The sequence below is a fragment of the Canis aureus genome, chromosome 10, assembly GCF_053574225.1.
Source record: "Canis aureus isolate CA01 chromosome 10, VMU_Caureus_v.1.0, whole genome shotgun sequence".
NCBI classification, from domain to species: domain Eukaryota; kingdom Metazoa; phylum Chordata; class Mammalia; order Carnivora; family Canidae; genus Canis; species Canis aureus.
Window position 1 is genome coordinate 15,673,936 of NC_135620.1, and position 18,777 is coordinate 15,692,712.

Here is an 18,777-nt window from a genome sequence, read left to right on the forward strand (position 1 = left end):
CTCAGTGACTGAGCATCTGCCTTCAGCTCAGGCCATGATCCTGGGGTTCTGGGATTGAGTCCCACATTGGACTACCTTCAGGGAACCTGCTTCTCCCTCTGCCTGTGTCTCTGCCTCTCTGAGTCTCTCATGAATAAATAAATAAAACCTTAAAAAAAATAAGATTGGGCAATTCCCTAACACTGTTTCCCAATCACTGCCATCACCACAACCGAACACACACACAGGATCTCACCACTGTCCTCAGGCTCAACCTACAAATATCCCTGGCAGAAAGACACCTAAGCTCTAGTGACATTAGTTTGGCAGAGCTTTGCCTGGGACGAATAATAGCCAGGGAGCATGTTAACTCTGTTTCCTCAAGAAATACTGATTCACCCATTTGTATGTTGTAAACCAAAGCTTGGACACTTTTTTCATAGAGTGGAAGATAGGACTTGATTTCCTTGAATATCAGCTAGCGACTTAAGGCTTAATTGCTGCTGCTTTGATGCTTATACCGAATATCTGGTCCTGTTGATTATGAAGTGTTTTCAAGATGCTCAGCAACTGCACAAAGACACTCGATTATAAAAATCAGGGAAACTCTTCCAAAACCATAAATAATAGTAAAATGGAACATCTCTGCCTTGTACCGATGAGGTAGAGATTACCTGAGGCAAGTGTGCACATTTTTTTTTAAATTTTTTTTTTTAACTTTTTTTATTTATTTATGATAGTCACAGAGAGAGAGAGAGAGAGGCAGAGACACAGGCAGAGGGAGAAGCAGGCTCCATGCACTGGGAGCCCGACGTGGGATTCGATCCCGGGTCTCCAGGATCACGCCCTGGGCCAAAGGCAGGCGCCAAACCGCTGCACCACCCAGGAATCCCGGCAAGTGTGCACATTTCAGAGATTTATAGATCTTGATACTTCAAAGGTTTATCCTCTCATTGGGTCTATTTTTATACTTATTGTAATATAACTTTACAAGGCTTAGAAGGGGACTGTAAGAAATCTATATTAAGCAGAGAATAAGAATACCTCTATCCTTTTCCTACAGGTCAGCTTCACTCGGAAACTGGAAAGCTTGTTGGCATCTTGAAGTTTCAGTCCTGATACATATTTTTATGTCCCATGAACTGTTTGGCCCAATGTTAAATTCAAAATGAGTTATCCTTGAGAAGTTCCTGATTGAGTGAAGGCTGGTTCTGATGCTTGTGATGTAAGATGGCATTTAGACCTTTTCTGCTACTCTGCCTCCTTTCTTTATCTCCTTTTCTAGTTATTTTTCAAATTCTTCTTAGAAATTCAGCAGATATAGCCATACATAATATAGGTCACTAGCAAGATTTTCTAGTAATTAGATACAAAATGATTTCGATGACTTAAAGAAATGCTCATAAAATAACATTGATCAATAATACCTTGATGATATCAAGGCATAAAACTATTTCCTGGATGAGTCTGCTTATTTGCAAACCAGTTCAATTTTCTACCTCACTGTTACTGTCCCCATAAAAACCCAGAGATAAAAACAAAAAACAAAACAAAACAAAAACAAAAACAAAAAAACAAAAAAAAAAAACAGAGATCTCCTTGCTGAGAGGTTGTCACTGACTTGCTCATGGTTGGAGTCTGACCTAAGGCCATCAATTATATTTTCTCTGTTACTAAAATTTTTTTCTATTTTATTTGTTTAAAAATTGTGATGTTTGGTGGCACCTGGATGCCTCAGTTGGTTCAAGGTCTAATTCTTAGATTTCAGCTCAGGTTGTGATATCAGGGTGGTAAGATCAAGTCCCATGACATGTTTGGAGCTCAGTGAGGAGTCTGCTTGAGATTCTCTCTCTCTCATTCTCTCTCTCTCTCTCTCTCTCTCTCTCTCTCCCCCCCACCCTTCCCCCATCCCTGTGCTTATTTGCTAGCTCTCTCCCTCAAATATATAATCTTTAAAAAACTGTTATATTCACATTTACAGTAAAATCTTTTTTAATGTACAATTCTATAAATGTTGACAAATACATACAGTCGTATCACAACAATCACAATCAGAACACAGAACATTTTCCCTATGCTTAAAAAACTTTGTACTACTACACCTTTGTAGCCAAACAATGTCCTCACTTCAAACTTCTGGCAACCACAGTTCAGTTTTTCATTCCTATACTTTCGCTTTTCTGAGCATGCTCTAATAAGTAGAATAATATACTATGTCACCTTTGAACATGGCTTATTTTACTTAATACATTCAAGATTCATTTGCCTTGTTGTATGTATCAGTACTTCATTCCTTTTCATTACTAAGTAGTATTCCATTGTATAGATGCACCACAGTTTATTTATGCATTACCCGTTGAAGAACATTTGGGTTGCTTCCAGATTTGGAAAATTATGAATAAAGCTGCTATAAACATTTTTGTGGAGATTGCCTTTGTTGTTTTTATTTCCCTTGAATAATAAATATGTAGAATTTCTGCATCATATGAGAAGTATATATTTAACTTTATAAGAAACTGACAAACTTTTCCAAAGTAGCTTCAAAACTTTTGTCCATATTTTAATTAGATTGTTTGTTGTCTTATTACTGACTTTTGGGAAGTGGTTGTGTACTTGGATACAAGTCTTTGTTGTTCTATGTTGTGCAGGTATTTTCTTCCAGCATAGGGCTTGTCTTTTCAATCTCTTAACAGTATCTGATGCAGAGCAAACATTTTTAATATTGATGAAGTCTCAATTTATCAATCATTTTCTTTTATGGATTGTGCTTTTGGTGTCATACCAAAAAGAAATCTTTGCCCAACCCAAGATCACAAAGATTTTTCTCACTGAGCCCTAGCTTCAGCTGTTGGGTCTATATTTTTTGGCCAAAGGTACCCTGCTCCTACTGTGGTCACTTCATGTGGCAAGCTCCGCAATTACTCCAAGCTACGTCTGGATCCTGCTTTGCCATGGGGAACCAAGGACAGCTCCAGAGAGATCAACTTTAGGACGCCCCTCCCTTGGCCTGAGCATGCTGTACCACCACAATTATTTTACTGTAGCTTCCCCTCTGATGGGTCTGAGGTAGCCAGCCTGGCAACCTCCTCCCACACCCTCAAGATAGAATAGGAAGAAGAAGGTGGGCCACAATCCTGTTGATGTTAACTTCACTTCCTTAACTCACCTCAGGGCACATACCTGATCCCTTCTCTTTTCTTCTCCTTTCCCCTAAACCATACAGGGCTAGAAGAGAGCCATGCTCTTGTGTAGCCCTCCACTGAGCAACTCCCTATGACCCAGGGTGTCGTAATATGGACTTTGATATACTAAAGTAAGGAGACAAAGGAATTTGGGGATTTCTTTCTCAAAGCATTATCATGGCTTTCCAGACTGTCACTTGCAGCAAAATCCTATTTTTTTAATGTCAAAAGTTGAGTATTTTCTCACTTGTTCCTGTCTGCTTTTATGGCAGATGGATAGGTGGATGACTCTGTGTAAGATCAAGTTCAAGCACTTAGAGAAGCAAAAGAACACATCAAACTGTTTCAAACAATTATCAGCTCTACACCTTCTATGGCCCCTCCCCTTCCCCACGCATTCACGCACAAACACAGTCTGAAGAGACCCACAGTGCTTCCTCCCAACTAAAAGCCTATCACAGCACAGACTTCCATCCAAAACCACATCCATAACATCAAAGAAAACTTCCTTAATCTCTTCATGGACCCGCCTCTCAAGACTTGGCATCATGATTATTTCCTCCTATCTCCCTTGTTCCTCAAATTGTAGCTAACACTATGCTGCTTCAGGGTTTTCCTCTCACTTCAACCTTCATTACCCTCTTCTCAGTCTCAGACCTCCCCTCCCCCACACCCACACCTGGGTTCAAACTGGCCAGAGGCTACCTTTGAGGGTGCTGTCTCATGCAAACCCACACCACCACCCTTGGTCCCCCATCCTCTTCTCCCACTAACCCAAATAGCACATTAAGACCTGGTGCCCAACATAGGAGTCTTCTTCAGACAATTGAGGAAGGGACAGAAAGTTCACATGTTAATATGTTAAAATATTTGCCTGGTCACACACACACATACACACAGGGGCAAACACACATATGGAAAATGCCTCAAAAAAAAAACACACTCAAGTGTGGTCTTCTCTGGATGAGAGGATGAGAGCAGATTCTTTTCTTCTTCATACTTTTCGGAATTTTCATAAAATGCAATGTTGTGTATTTATTCCTCCCACAGTAAGAAAAACATCATCAAAGTTGGTAACTCTACAACTTGGCTAAAGTATTACTTCCTCCCAGAACCTCATCTATTCACTTCCTCCACCAGAACCTTCTGTCATTAACTTAATAACATTCAACTACTAATTTAATGAGTATTAGTTATATGGCTGTCTCCAGGCTAGGTGTGTGGATACAATACCCAATAAGTTCAATGCACAGCATATTTATAGCCTAGGTAACAACTATCAGGGACTCTTGAATAACACAGGTTTGAAACGCATGGCTCTACTCATACATGGATTTTTTCTTCCCATAGTGTAGTACAGTCAATGTATTCTCTTCCTTTTAATTTTCCAAATGTTTTCTTTTCTCTAGCTCAATTTATCGTAAGAATACAGCATAAAATACACATAAGATACAGACTATGTGTTAATGCAGTGTTTGTATTACTACTAAGACTTCGAGTCAAAGTAAGCAGTGGCCGGATGGGGAAGACACCTCTGTCTCTGTTTCTCTCTCACACACACACTTTCTTTCTCTCTCATTGTTCAAAGGGAGCAGGGAAGGGAAAACAAAGCAAAAAGAATTCCTTATTGTTGTCTATGGAATCATCATTCCACTTCAAAGCCATAGCCAAGATCAAGGGGCAACCCTGCTGGAACACACGCATGCATGCACACGTGTTCCAAAGACAGATGAAGCTGAATTTTAAGTTCTCAGTAAAATAGTGAAGGCAAGAGGTACTAAACTGTATGCAGTAAAAGCAGATCTGTCACAAACAGGAAGCCCAGCTGTCCAAGTGACCTCTCAACTTCACTTAGGGCAGGGTGAGGGACAACCGACTCCCCGGGTTGGTTCAAGATCTCCACATCCTCTTTATTCACTTTCTGTCCTGAGTGTCCTGCACAGCCCAGGACAACCATACCTCTGAGGCCTCTGAAATGTCTGTTTATGTGTCCTGCTTCCTGGAACCTTCCTCCTGGGAGATGAACTCCTTCATTAAAATGGATAAAAACTGCTGGATTCCATGACTGAAACCCTTCCCACTGAGGTCCTGGCATTTCTCAGTGTGTATCTAAGAAGTGTTCTTTAGGAAGCCTGCCTATTCTGGTTTCCAACTTGGATGGCTATGTTCCATCTGTTAGAAGGCTAATGTTGCGATCAAGCTTGGATCACAACCTCCCTGAAATGAGTTGAAACTAGTCGATGGACCACTCTCGTGAGCTACTTGGCAGCCCTTCACTCACATGGATTTTCATTCAGAGCACTTTGAAGTTCCAAAAGAAAATCAACATTTCTTGTTTCTTATGGGGGTAGGGGCAGTAAAAGCAAAGAGGCCAGTCACATCTCCAAATCCAGTATCACTTTACTGCCAAAGATCACCTAGTCCAATTAACTGGGCACCCCCTTGTTATTTTAATCAATATCTAATTCTCTAAAGGATTTGCAGCAGAAAACAAAAATAACTACAAATAAAAATTAGATGGTAAAACACAGCAGGAAAGTGCCTCCTTGAACTTCACTAACAGCTCCACTAAGGCTTCCCTCTTTTTCTTCCTCTTTTTGGACTCTTCTTTTGTCTTCTGTTCTTGTCCTTTGTCCTAACTATATGTATGTATCCTTAAGATTTTGGAATCTTGGATTTATTATCTGTATGGTCTCATAACACCTCACACAGAGTGAGAGTCTGACCAATGCTACCATTTTTCTTCCCTATTATACCTTTTCTCTCTTGTATAATGAGGAAGTGAGATGTTTCTTTCTTCAGTCTTTATCCTCATCCAGAATAGAGACTTCTATTTCTGGCTTTCCATATGAAGGCCAAAACTAACTTCAGTTGCTTTCAGTGAAACTTGAATGTAACCCTTCAAACCCACACTTGAACAATACAAAAATCTCCCCCCTTCTCTAAAGAGATCCCTTTGTCCAGGCCTCCAGAGGCGAAGTCTTATTTTAATTCCCACTCTCCTTTGGGCCTCCCTAAGCCCAGATGATTACATTGAGAGCACTACATGTGGATCAGTCTCTGTGTCTTCTTAACATTCATTTCTACTTCTTCACTGCTCTATGGCCATCATATGCTTTTGAGGGCTACCTGTTTCCCCTACCCAATGGCCAGGTACATCCTCCTTATACCCCCAGACAGATTGATGGCCACTCGAGAGCCAGAAATATCTCCCTCCCTCCCACCAGTAACATCAAATCCCAATCCAGCTTTTACAGCTGTCTCTCCTCATCAATCCTGTGCGATTTTCCACATCCCTAAATCTAAATCTAACCAGGGCTCTACGGGTCCAGTGCTTAATCCCACAGTAAGCTTGGGCTTACCTCCATCTCTCTGGGAGCACCCTCCTTCCTCTGGCCCATCAATACAAAACATTGATGTTCATCAAGCATCAGCCAAATACTTATGAAGCTTTTCTGAGGCAACCACATCTCAAACTGTTTCCTTTTCTCTGAATCCCTTGGTGCTCACCACCTGGGTCACACGTCACACTTGTTCCTATTATTTCAATTGAGTCCTAGTCTCCTATCTCAAATTATTAAACATACATGTGCACACACATTATATAGGTCTTCTAACCCCAATTCAGATTCCCTATTGTGCCTGCACAAGTGATACGCTTCAAGTTGACCTTCTGAGTCCACTGCCAGCTCCTACGGGGTCCAGATGATTGTCAAAAGACAATGTTTCTCAAAACCTGAGACTCATCCTATTGAAGGTGTGGGAGATGAAATAGTTCACCAAGCCAGCCTTAAATAACACTAACTCTCAGAGTGAGAAAGTTATTCTATTTTAATGGTCTCTCAAGCCTTCCAAATCAATCAAAGAGAAATTTCTAGTTCGGTACCAGAAAACCCTTCCCACTTTTCTAAAAACCAACATTTCCCTTCTAATTAAAAAAAAAAAAAAAAAAAAAAAAAAGAAAAGAATAGGCCTCACACTCAGATCCTTATGGCCTTGAGTCTCTAAAATACCACTGTTTTGACTTCACAGTTTTTTGCTGAGTCTCCTACTTATGACCTGTGATATCCTGTTTCCTTTTATAACACATTTAAGTAAAATATATATATATATATATATATATCATCATCAACTCCCCCCTTTTTTTTTAATTTAGCAAATTTGGAAAGGTGAATCTACAAAGGACTCAAGTATAAGAAATATTGCTCTAAAAGATACTCAAGCTAAAATTCTTTATCTCTAAACCCTGGTGATCACCTTTGGCCCAGAGCTGTAAACATTATCAGTGGCTCTAAGGTGCACTGGTTAGCACTAGCTCTGGACGGTGAAGGGGGAACAGGAAGGAGACAAGGTCTGGGCATTGAACCTGAAACGAGACAGGACCATCATCAATACACAACTCCTTCACAAACCTTCTCTAATACTAAAACAAGCTCCCCATCCCTTAGCTTCACTGACTGCCCTTCTGTGACCTGCCTCCGGACATTACTTCAATTTCCCTCATGACATTCAGTGGCAGAAGGGATATACAGTGGGATTCACTCCAGACCCAACTGCATCCCAATGCTCTGAACCTCACATTTTTCCTAAATATGAATCAAACTCATCCAGGCTCATCTTTGAGCTACATACAAGATGGACATGACAGCCACAATTTGGTATGCTTAAATGTTAGCTGAAACTCAGGTAAGTTCCTGGTCTTACAAATTCCTGAGGAATTCAGACCAAGGAAATTCCATGACACATTAACAATAATGTACCTAAGAAATAATTACACTGAAAACCCTTTGTTATCTATTAATATCATCTGCCAGGCATGCTATCAGCGTAGGGACAAAAAAGAAACCATGATCTTTCACTTCTTACATACTAAAAGAGATAAGATAAAACAGCAGATTCCCATTTGGGCAGAAGCAGACTCTTGTTTTTGTGGTCAACAAAATAGTGCACTAGTTAAGTCCCATTATCGTTCAACAAGGATCTAAAGGAGATTAATGGCTGAGGTTAAAATTCCAAGAGATTTATTCCAAACAGAACTGATAGGAGGAAAACATAACAGAAGCAGAGTGAAAGACTGATCTAAATGTTAGGAATGGCATCCACAAGGGAGCAAGGTGAAGTCCAGTAGTAAATGAGGAGGATTATGGCAAGAAGGGCAGGAATGAAGCCATCTGCCTTCAGGTCAAGATTATAGGAGCTAAGACAAAATACCATACATAAATCATTTAAATAATTGCAAAAAAAAAAAAAAAGGTTGATTATATAATGCATTCTTTGATGGTCTAATAAATATGTACAGATTTATCAAAATTAGTACAGACTTAATTCTTCAAACTGACCTCTTAGACTTTGCATTAGTTGAAGACTCCAGGTGGTCTGTAAGAATAAGTCCAGGAAACTCCATGGCTGTAACCCTGTCTCGTGTCATCCCCCAAAGACCTGGGTAACCTCATCGATGTTGGCAAACAGCCAGGATAGAAGTGGACTAGCCAGCTACTGTGACATATTTTATATTTTCTTTTTTTTATATTTTCAATAAAAGCTGTGTACTTGTGTCTTGTGGAAAAAAAGTACTTACATACCAAATGTGATAATGTTATGGATAAGTCAAAATCTAACTTAGTTAAGGCACTGGAAACTTTTCTTTGTTACCAATAAAGCTGCATTACAACAACTTCTAAACTCAGAATGCACTCCATATTAGGAAAAAAAGTACATATTAATAGTAATAAATAAAACAAAGAGGTATATTGGCAGTTGCTTATAAGACTTATCAAGTATATCCTAAATCTTTTTTTTTTAAGATTTTATTTATTTATTCATAGAGACACACACACAGAGAGAGAGAGAGGCAGAGGGAGAAGCAGGCTCCATGCAGGGAGCCCGATGTGGGACTTGATCCTGGGTCTCCAGGATCACACCTCAGGCTGCAGGCAGCGCTAAACCGCTGCGCCATGGGGGCTACCCATATATCCTAAATCTTAAGATTCACACTCTATTTGAATGTCCTTCATAAAAAGGTACGATCACACGTGTCAGAGTTCTAAGCTCCTGAGACTTGATTGAGCAAATTCCACCTTAATGCGGTTGTTCTCTCTTGCCATAAAGTTTATTTTTTAAAGATTTTATTTATTCATGAGAGACAGAGAGAGAGGCAGAGACGCAGGCTGAGGGAGAAGCAGGCTCCCTGCAGGGAGCCCGATGCAGGACTCGATCTCAGGACCCCAGGATCACGCCTTAAGCCAAGGCAGATGCTCAACCACTGAGCCATCCAGGTGTCCCTCTACTGACATAAAGTTTATAATTAAGAACATCATGTTAATATTGATGGCAAACCGCCACCCATCCAGGCAAAGGACACAGACATCCACATATACGCATAATTACAACCAACCAAGACTGAGCCTTTGTCTTTTTTTCTGTACTTGCAGACATATTGAACACGACGTTGATGCATTTGGATTTCACAATGCTCAATTTCACAGCTGGAAGGAAGTTACCTTGAAGATGCTGTTGCCCGGGAAAGCCAAGATCCAACAAAGTCTGGGTTCAACCCTCCCGCTAAGTAGGCTACCTATTGACCAGTATATGACTGTGAGCACAGTGCCAGCTTCCCCGAGCCTGCGGGCCAGCTCCTCGCGGGCGCCAGCCACGGGCCCTCTGCAGCTGCACCAACAACAGCTCCTTCAGCCCCGATGGGGGCCAATAAAGACTCGGCCCACTTCAGGCCGTTGGGAAGTGGGAGCGTCAGGGCTTCAGTCAGGTTTCCTGAATTCTCATCCGGGGCCAGTTGCACTTAACCACGGCTGCCCCTAATGTGGCATCTCGTCTTTGAGATCACATTTGTAAGAGACTGATGAATGCGCCAAGCCTGCAGCCTCTCGACTTCGCAGAGAAGCCACGGGAACTGCCTGCGATGTGAGACGAAGTGGCGTTCGAGCGGGGTCTTTAAGAACACTGGAGAAATTCCTCTTGTGTTCCATGACTTTAATTATGACACAGCGAACGAGACTCTGCAAAATTGCCAGCCTGAGAACATTTGCCCGCAGAGACACGCAGGGCTGGCAGTGGCCCCTCATCACGCCCTCGGTCAGGTGTCAGGCAGGGCCCAGGCCCTGGGCACACAGGCGACTTTTGTTTCAGATACCTCCAAAAGCCAGCCAAGTGGCAAATGTGGACATCTGTGCTAGACTGTGGCTGTCCTGTTTTTGCAGTCTAATCTGTCAAGATAACCATTTCCCCATTCTCTTAAACAAACACAGACTTCCTTGTTTAAACACTATAACAGTTCTAACAGAACACACAGCTTTTAATCATTCTGTGTTAAGTACACTGGCAAGAGTCTGAGGAAGAGAATCAAAACATCTTAAATGTGAACTGGCTGATTCTGCTGCTTTACAAATCCCAGGAAACGGGAGAGAGGAACCCGAAGTTCCAGATAAAAGAAGAGGAACATCATAGGAGAAGCTAGAGTGAGTTTTTAAATGATCATTGAATTACAAATGCAATTGTGACTCCAGTTGGCTTCTAAAGGAAAAAGGGAAAGAAATCAGGTCAGGTTTTAATTTTTCTTCTGCAAGGAGTTTCAGGTTCAGCAAATGTTAAGTTCATGGCTCCCACTGTTTTGTATACATTTAGTAAGGCCAGAATATTGGCAAATGCTCAAGTTCAGGATGTGCTTCAGCCTCACTACTCACCCCTTCACTTGCAAAATATCCAAACTCACTCCAAAATGTGACGAAGATAAAACTCACACAAAACGCTGATTGGTATCCTAGAAAAAAAAGGGTGATCAAGTAATTGATCATTGATGAAACCCTCCGTTGCCCATGGTTGCATGTTCAAGTACAAGCATGGAGATCTGGCGTCCACATTCTGGATCAGCGATGATCATGTGACTTTAAACGAGATAATAAGCCCCATGGAGCCTTAGGGTTTTGTTTCATTTTGTTTTGTTTCACCTGTGAAATGGGGCTAAGAATCCCTTACAGAGCACTTCTGAAGATGAAAGGAGATTAGCAAGGGTAAGGGCTTCATAAAGTTAGCATTTGTTAAGTAAAGCGTCCACTACCATTCCTGGATAATATTCTAACAGACATAAAATTCAAGTTAATACAGCTGACATGTGATATCTGGATTTCTAACTTTACAAAATTAGAAAATAATTTAACACTGAAATACTAAGCCTGTTTAAGAAATAGAATCTTCTGAGTGTCGATCACATGTACAACTCCTTCTGGAGAAGGGGCCAGAAGTTGCAACAGTTGTCACAGCCATCCCCACACAGCTGGCTGGGTCACATTCCCTAGACACCGGTGGAACCCCAGTCTCTAAGCTCTGGCATGTGGTCACCTGACAGACTGTGGTCCAACCCATAGATGGCTGGAGAATATTGGTAGGTTGGGATCAGCTGACTTGTCCCATCTTCCCCTTGAATGAAAAGTCAAGCCTTGAAGAGGGCGATGGTAGCAAGGACTCACAGAAGCTGACTAATGGTTACTTGATCATGATGGAAAAATCTTGAACTTGGAGAGCAATAGAGACCTGTGCTGAGGACACAGAGACAGAGCCATCAGAACTGAAAATTCTGGTTCTCCACCAGCCCTGATTGTGTGTAAATGAGATTTTATAAATCATTCTTTATTTCCTCATGAATCCTTACAACACCCTAATCGAAATATATACCCAAATATATATTGGCTACTTTTTTAAAGATTTTTTAAAAAATTTGTTTATTCATGAGAGACACAGAGAAAGAGAGAGGCAGAGACACAGGCAGAGGGAGAAGCAGGCTCCATACAGGGAGCTCAACATGGGACCCTGGGCCGAAGGCGGTGCTAAACCTCTGAGCCACCCAGGCCGTCCTATTGACTACTTTTCAACCTGAGTCTCAACTGCATCATTTTATCTTTGATGATTCAGGAGGCACCTAAAGATCTCAAAAACACTTGAGGGTCACAATTATTCTCCTCAGTTCCCATAGGAGCATAGATCTCCAATTACTTCCTCTTGGGATTTTGTGTCTGTATTCTGATAGCTGCTATTACATGGTGGATGACACTAATTAGAGCCTCTTAAGCTCAACCTACATAGGTTAATTAAACAAATATTAACACTAAATGGAATACTATGGTCTACTATGTGTAAGACACAGAGCTGAACGCTGTAAGCAACTAACAAATGAATAAGAAACTTTCCTGTTCTCAAAGGTATTAGAACTTAATGGGATTTGATAAGTTCATGAGTACTATCAGACTTAAATGCTTTAAAAGAAAAGAAAAACTTGTACCATGTTCCAGATATTCATTCACTTGATGGTGGTTGGTAATCATTTCACAAGGTAGATGAATACCAAATCATCACATTGTATCTTCAAATGTATACAATTTTTATTTGTCAACTATATCTCAAGAAAGCTGAAAAAAATTTCAAAAATTGCAATTGAATGGGTAAGTCATTTGCTAAAATAAATTTTTTTAAACATTATTTTAGAGAGAGGCTGAAGATGGGAGGGGTAAAGGGAGAGAGGGGAAAGAGAATCTCAAGCAGACTCCACCTGAGCAGGGAGCCCTACATGCGACTCGATCCCACAACCCCAAGATCATGACCTGAGCAGCAATCAAGAGTTGGATGCTATGCTGACCCAGCCACCCAGGTGTCCCTTGCTGAAATAAATTTTTAAGAACAATGACGATGACGACAATAGTTTGACAATGGTCACATTGGAAGAAATGACAGGCACTTAGGAGGAAAAGTATTCCAGGCATCAGGGAACACTGAGGAAGGGCAAGACTGCACACACCTTGAAATCCAAGTATAGTTTTGATGGTAACTGGAAACCATGACAGGAACAGGATAGAGCTTGGACAGGGACAGTGAAGAGATCATTTGTGCTAAGAGATATATTCAGAGCAAAGTTTGGGGCCAAGGAACAAAGGCCTTGAAATGTCAGGATAAAGCACTCAGAATTTATTTTGTGAGTAATGTTGTCTGGAGAGGTTTTTGAGCAGGGAGTGTTATCATCAGCTGACACAGAGTCTGACACATGCTTCCACACCTGAATAACTTTTCTATAAAAATATGACTTTATCAAAATATCTTTATGAATAAAATAGTGCACACCTATAAAACATGAAGAAGCAAGAGAAACACAATAAAAGACTAAGAATTTAAATAGTATAACATGGAGGCATACTGGAGGCTCCGATTTGCCTTATCAGAGAGAGATGTCAATTTTCTCTCCTAATAATCACTTCAGGCTGATTTCTTTTCAATATTCTTTTTTCTTTCACAGAGCATCCAACAGACCAGTGCTATTTGTCGGGCTCTTTCCTGAGGCTGCAGCATGAGGCAGACATAAAGAATGTGAGCTAGTCTGCACAGAAACGGAAATTTTCATCTGTAATTGCAGCAGTATAAATTGGTACAGCTCTCTTGGAGAGCAATTTGGCATGTCTATTAAGAGCTATGGTATGTTCATATCCATTGACCCAGTCTACCCACTCCTGGGTCTCTCGTCTAAGAACATTTTTAAATAATAAAGAGAAAGTGGTGGGGATTAATACGATTATCATCGTGTTTCTTATACTTCTGAAGGAAAAATAGAGAAACTGAAATTTTTTTAAAAGTAGGAAGAATTCTTAAATAAGTGACAGACTATGTACTCCATGAACTATTATACAGCTATTTTAAATCACAGTTACAAAGACTACATAGGAACATGCAACAATGTTTCTGGGTTAAAAAAAAAAAAAATCAGACCCAAAATATACAGCACAATGACAAATGATATAAAAACCCAAAACTTCCTATAAAAGACACTGGACAACAATAGATTAATAATAATAATAATAATAATAATAATAATGCCAATTGTGTTAGGATAAGTTTACTAAAGGAGGTGCATTTTTCCTCCTCCAAAATGCTCATATGTTGTTATAATTACCAAATAGTAAAGGAAGAAAAAGATTAAAAGCAGATCTCTAAAAGGAAGCTAGCAGTCCCTTTAAGATGGCATGGGAAGAAAGAAGAAATTGACCTCAGGTGGTTTCTCCCTTGACATATCCTAGGGGTGCTCTGAGTGCTGGCAGGTGGGAGGCTTCCCAGAAGATCCTCAGCCACCAGAGCCACGTGGTGGAGAATGAGAAATGGATTCCTTGATGAATTTGTCCTCGTGGGTCCCTGCACGATGGTGCAGTAAGAAGGGAACAGAGAATGGGAAGAAGGATGTATGACATTCCACTGAGTTGTAGCTCTAACAGACAGATCATCAAATAACACCCTCCACCTTCTGGTCTCAAATGCTAACAGAGAGTACGGTTTCCTTCTTCCTCACTCGGAAATGAGAAATACAAAGTTCAGAAACAGAATACTGTGGATGTAATCACTGCTTACCAGCTGATATTAGCCTCATACATTCAGAAACAGAACTGTTTCATTCTCTTTTTAAGCAAACCAGTACAAATAAAATGGTTCTAGTCACAACTGAGACCATGATAAAGACCTTCTTGAATGTCTTGTGAGTAGCGGAACAGAATGTGGATTCAATCGTGAGCTGCAAATAGTCAAAGTGATGTCTCTACATTTCTCAGAATAACTAATCTCTAGAATTATTCACAATTCCACAATATGTACAGCCACTGAGAGACTAGGAAAACAAAGCATTATCGTATAAAACATAGCCAATTAAATTATTACTTCACAAGGATATAAATATTACTTAATAATTAATGTGCTACGTGGATTGAAACTGTTTTTAAGAGGAAGGAGTGGTTCAAAGGCAATTAGTACCATGAAATGAAAGTTTTGCTTTGGGGATTTTTATTATTTACAAGATAGTTTTATCACTAATGTAAATTAGACAATATCTAACTAGGTATTACCATGTACTACATGGTATTACAGTACTAGGTACTACCATGCATGTTGCATAAAGCGGAAGCCACCACTTCTCTCTGAACCGTTTTCTCTGTAGACCCTCTTCCCATTGGAGGTGGCTGTTCAGACCTGGTCCCACGTCCTGGAGTTATTTTCTGGGTGTACAAACATCTTTAACCCTGTGCCTCCTGACCATTGTGACGAAGATATGCAGAAAGAAGGCAGAATCCTGGCAGGATGTCACACTTTGTTCCAAGGAGGAGGCAAAGGTTAAGAATGAGTAAAATTAAGCAGACAACCATGTGTGGCTTGCTATTCTGCAGAGGCGGATTCCCCGGGCACAAATAGAAGAAAGGCCCATGAATGAGATCATGTCAACTTCCTCTGCTTACATAGTCAGACCAGCCTCCTTTCCTTTCGGAAAAACAAGTCATCCGTGCAGCAGAGTTCAGGGCTGCATTGTAAAATGTTTCCGAAGTCCCGGGGACTGGCCCAGGCTGGCTTTTGCAGTCCTGCTTGAAGGGTCCTACCAGGATCCAGAGTCCACCTGCTGCATCTCAACGAAATCTGAACCTCTCAGTCCCCAGTAGTCCATGAACCTCTGGAAACACATGCCAAATGAATGGGCTTGCCTTGGCAAGAGAGCACTTTTTCAAGAATTTCAAGATGGTGTTGAGCTGGCTTTGGGCTTAGCGATACATTTTTAAGTGTTATAAGGAAGCGATTCTGGTTTTTGGCAGAGCTGGTGCTCATAGAGGACGAGACTCAGTAAAATTGTTTCACAGATGAACTCTATCAAGTCACAAAGAGTTTTCTAAATGATATTTTAATCCATGGATTAGTTCACTCGATTTCTTTTATGATTTTCTTTTCTCACTAAATTATTTTTGCTCTCCGGGAGTGATTCTAGTTAGGAAATATGACATCAATTCCCAGAGTAGGCATTAACTCATGGTAGATTGAAAGGCTCAAGATCATAATATTTTATATACGAATGAGATTCCTATAATCTAAATCTGAACATTACCCAATTGTTTTATGGGCAAGTCGGCCTCTAAGTTACTGTACATTAAACAATGAGTAATATGTTGCTATGGAAATTCTATATTAAAATCAGATGTGTATAAATGTCTTCTTTTTTTTTTTTTTTGGTTGTTGCATGTGTGAATATTTTTAAAGTCTCTGTGGGAAAAAAAAAAAAAACTTGAAAAGATCCCATAGCTGATATCAGACTAGTAGCCCTCTTGGCCAAGGTAAAAGTTATTAGTAGGGTAAAGGGGTATTATTACTCCAACGACACTGCCCCACCTCAAAGTAATGTTCCCTTGAGGGCAGGTGTCTCTATAGACTTCGTGGTATTCCTTAGGATTTCAGAAACAAAGCTATCTCACACCAAGTAATTTAACAATACAGTAGATCCTCCATTAACTGATCCCAAAAGAGCCAAATCACAGGCCAGGTGATCTATTCCAGCCATAATTCCTGGCCACCAAGGTGGCTCCTCTCATCCCTGATGGGCTCTGCCCTAGACAAAATGTCTGGGTTATATTGTGTATCTGCCAGGAAGAAGCTGTGTTGGCTTCTAAACCTGTCTATATAATTTGTCTTTGTTACTATGATTAGGCAATCTATTTACTATTTAAAAGAAACTGATAAAATAAAAATGACAGAAGCAAGATTTGTACTTTCTCTGAAAGAGGGGTCTTTTAAAAATACCAAATCAGGAGTGGGTGAAAAAAATTATAAATGTTCATTGGGCTAATGTAAAACTTTAGAAGAATTTCTTTTCAGATTGCTTCAAAAATTCCTTTAAGTTCTTGTACTTAGGAGAAGAAAAAAAGGGAAAACCCAAAACCAAAGAAACCGTGCGGCTGAGATGTTCGTGCAAAAAAGATAATGTAGAATATGAATCAGTAGCCCAGGAAGTGTTAGACTAATGCACATTTACATGCTTTAAGTCAAAAGAAAATGTTTATGGTATGTGTGTATCGTCACTCAAGATTCCCTGTTTTAACTGACATTCTTTTTATCAACCTGTAAGCTACTGATGTATACTGTAGACACAAATACAAAGTATACAAATATTCCGTAGCATATTTCTACTATAGTGGATAGATTTCTACTGTAGCATATAGATTTCTATTGTAGTATACAGATTTCTATTAAAATATATAAATCTCTAGTGTGGTATATAGAATGCCCAGGTATCAATGAACTAGGAAGAACGATCCTGGAAGCTATTTGAGTAAAAATAAGAAGGAATGAGAATCTGAATTACAGTGATGACAAAGCAAGAGGTGTATATCAGAAAAATTGCTAAGCAAAAGTAGCAAATTCCTGAATATTTAGAAGGGGCTAACATAACTCCAAGGCTTGAGTATGGGTGGTAGGTAGCACTCCAGAAAGACACAGAAAGTCCAGGAAAAGCAGCCGATCTAGTAGGAGGAAGGAATTTGGGTTTCTGATTTAATTAGTTTAAGACTGACAAAGACACCCAGGAGGAGATACTGGACTATCACTAGGATGGGACACGAATAGAAATACAGGTTTGCAAGTGGCAATACAGGCAAGAGTGGTTGAAGTCCTGAGGGTGGAAGAACTCAGAAGGAAAAATCTAGGTTTGAGGGCAAAAGGGATGAGAAGAGCCACATAGATAGGAGAGTTCAAAAACCAAAGATGAGAATCACAAATGGACCAGGTCTCGGATGCTGAGGGAGGAGGGAGTTGGGCAGGTGGCGGATGCTGAGGGACGTGTACCCAGGGAAGTGCCATGTCCTCTGTCAACTGCCAGGCTCCAGTCAGGGAAGCAGTCTCAGGACAAAGGTGAGCGAATACACCAGGTTTCAGAATGTGAAACACTAAGTATCTGGTGAGGAAGAAAGAACATAAGTAATAAAAAGCTCAAGAAGAAGTTTGATGGTGAAGAGGAGAGAGACCACATTATGTCATGGATGGTTAAGATGGGTAAGAGGCGGAGCTGCTGAGGTTTGTTTAGGAGGATGAAATCTGAACTCAGAAACAAAGTCAAAGCTGTGACCTCCACTAGCCTACATTTTCCTTCTTGAGTCTTCTATGCAGTGCCCAAATCCATGTTCAGTGATTAAGAGGCTCTAACATGGGATGCCTGGGTGGCTCAGCAGTTGAGTATCTTACCTTTAGCTCAGGTCGGGGTCCCAGGGTCCCGGGATTGAGTCCCACATTGGGCTCCCTGTGGGGAGCCTGCTTCTCCCTCTGCCTGTGTCTCTGCCTCTCTCTCTGTGTGTCTCATGAATAAATACAATCTTAAAAAGAGACTCTAACATCACCTATGTGTAATTAGTAAGCATAGAGTCAGGGGCCACAGTTGAGGCCCCCCCTACGTAGGGGCATACTCACCAAAGGAGACAAGTGATCACAGCATTCAGCAACACAAGCACTCTCCACATAAAGAAAATACAACCAAACCTTTTCTTGTTCTGTTTTCCAACGTGGATGGACATTACACAGATAATCACGGCATCTGGGAGAATTAAGCAAAGATTAAATTAACCATTTCTGAAATTTCTTTTCATGTCCTCCAGTCGTGACTGGGCAGCAAAGTCATCCAAAGGCCCTCGTTGGGATATCACCCAGTCTCTCTGAGCAGCCACTTTCCTGAATAATTGTCTCATCTAATTATCACAGCATTGACTTGAATTCTTCTGCACACAGACTTCCTAGGGCTGGGTTTGGTATTTCTAAATAAGGCCCCGCCACAGGG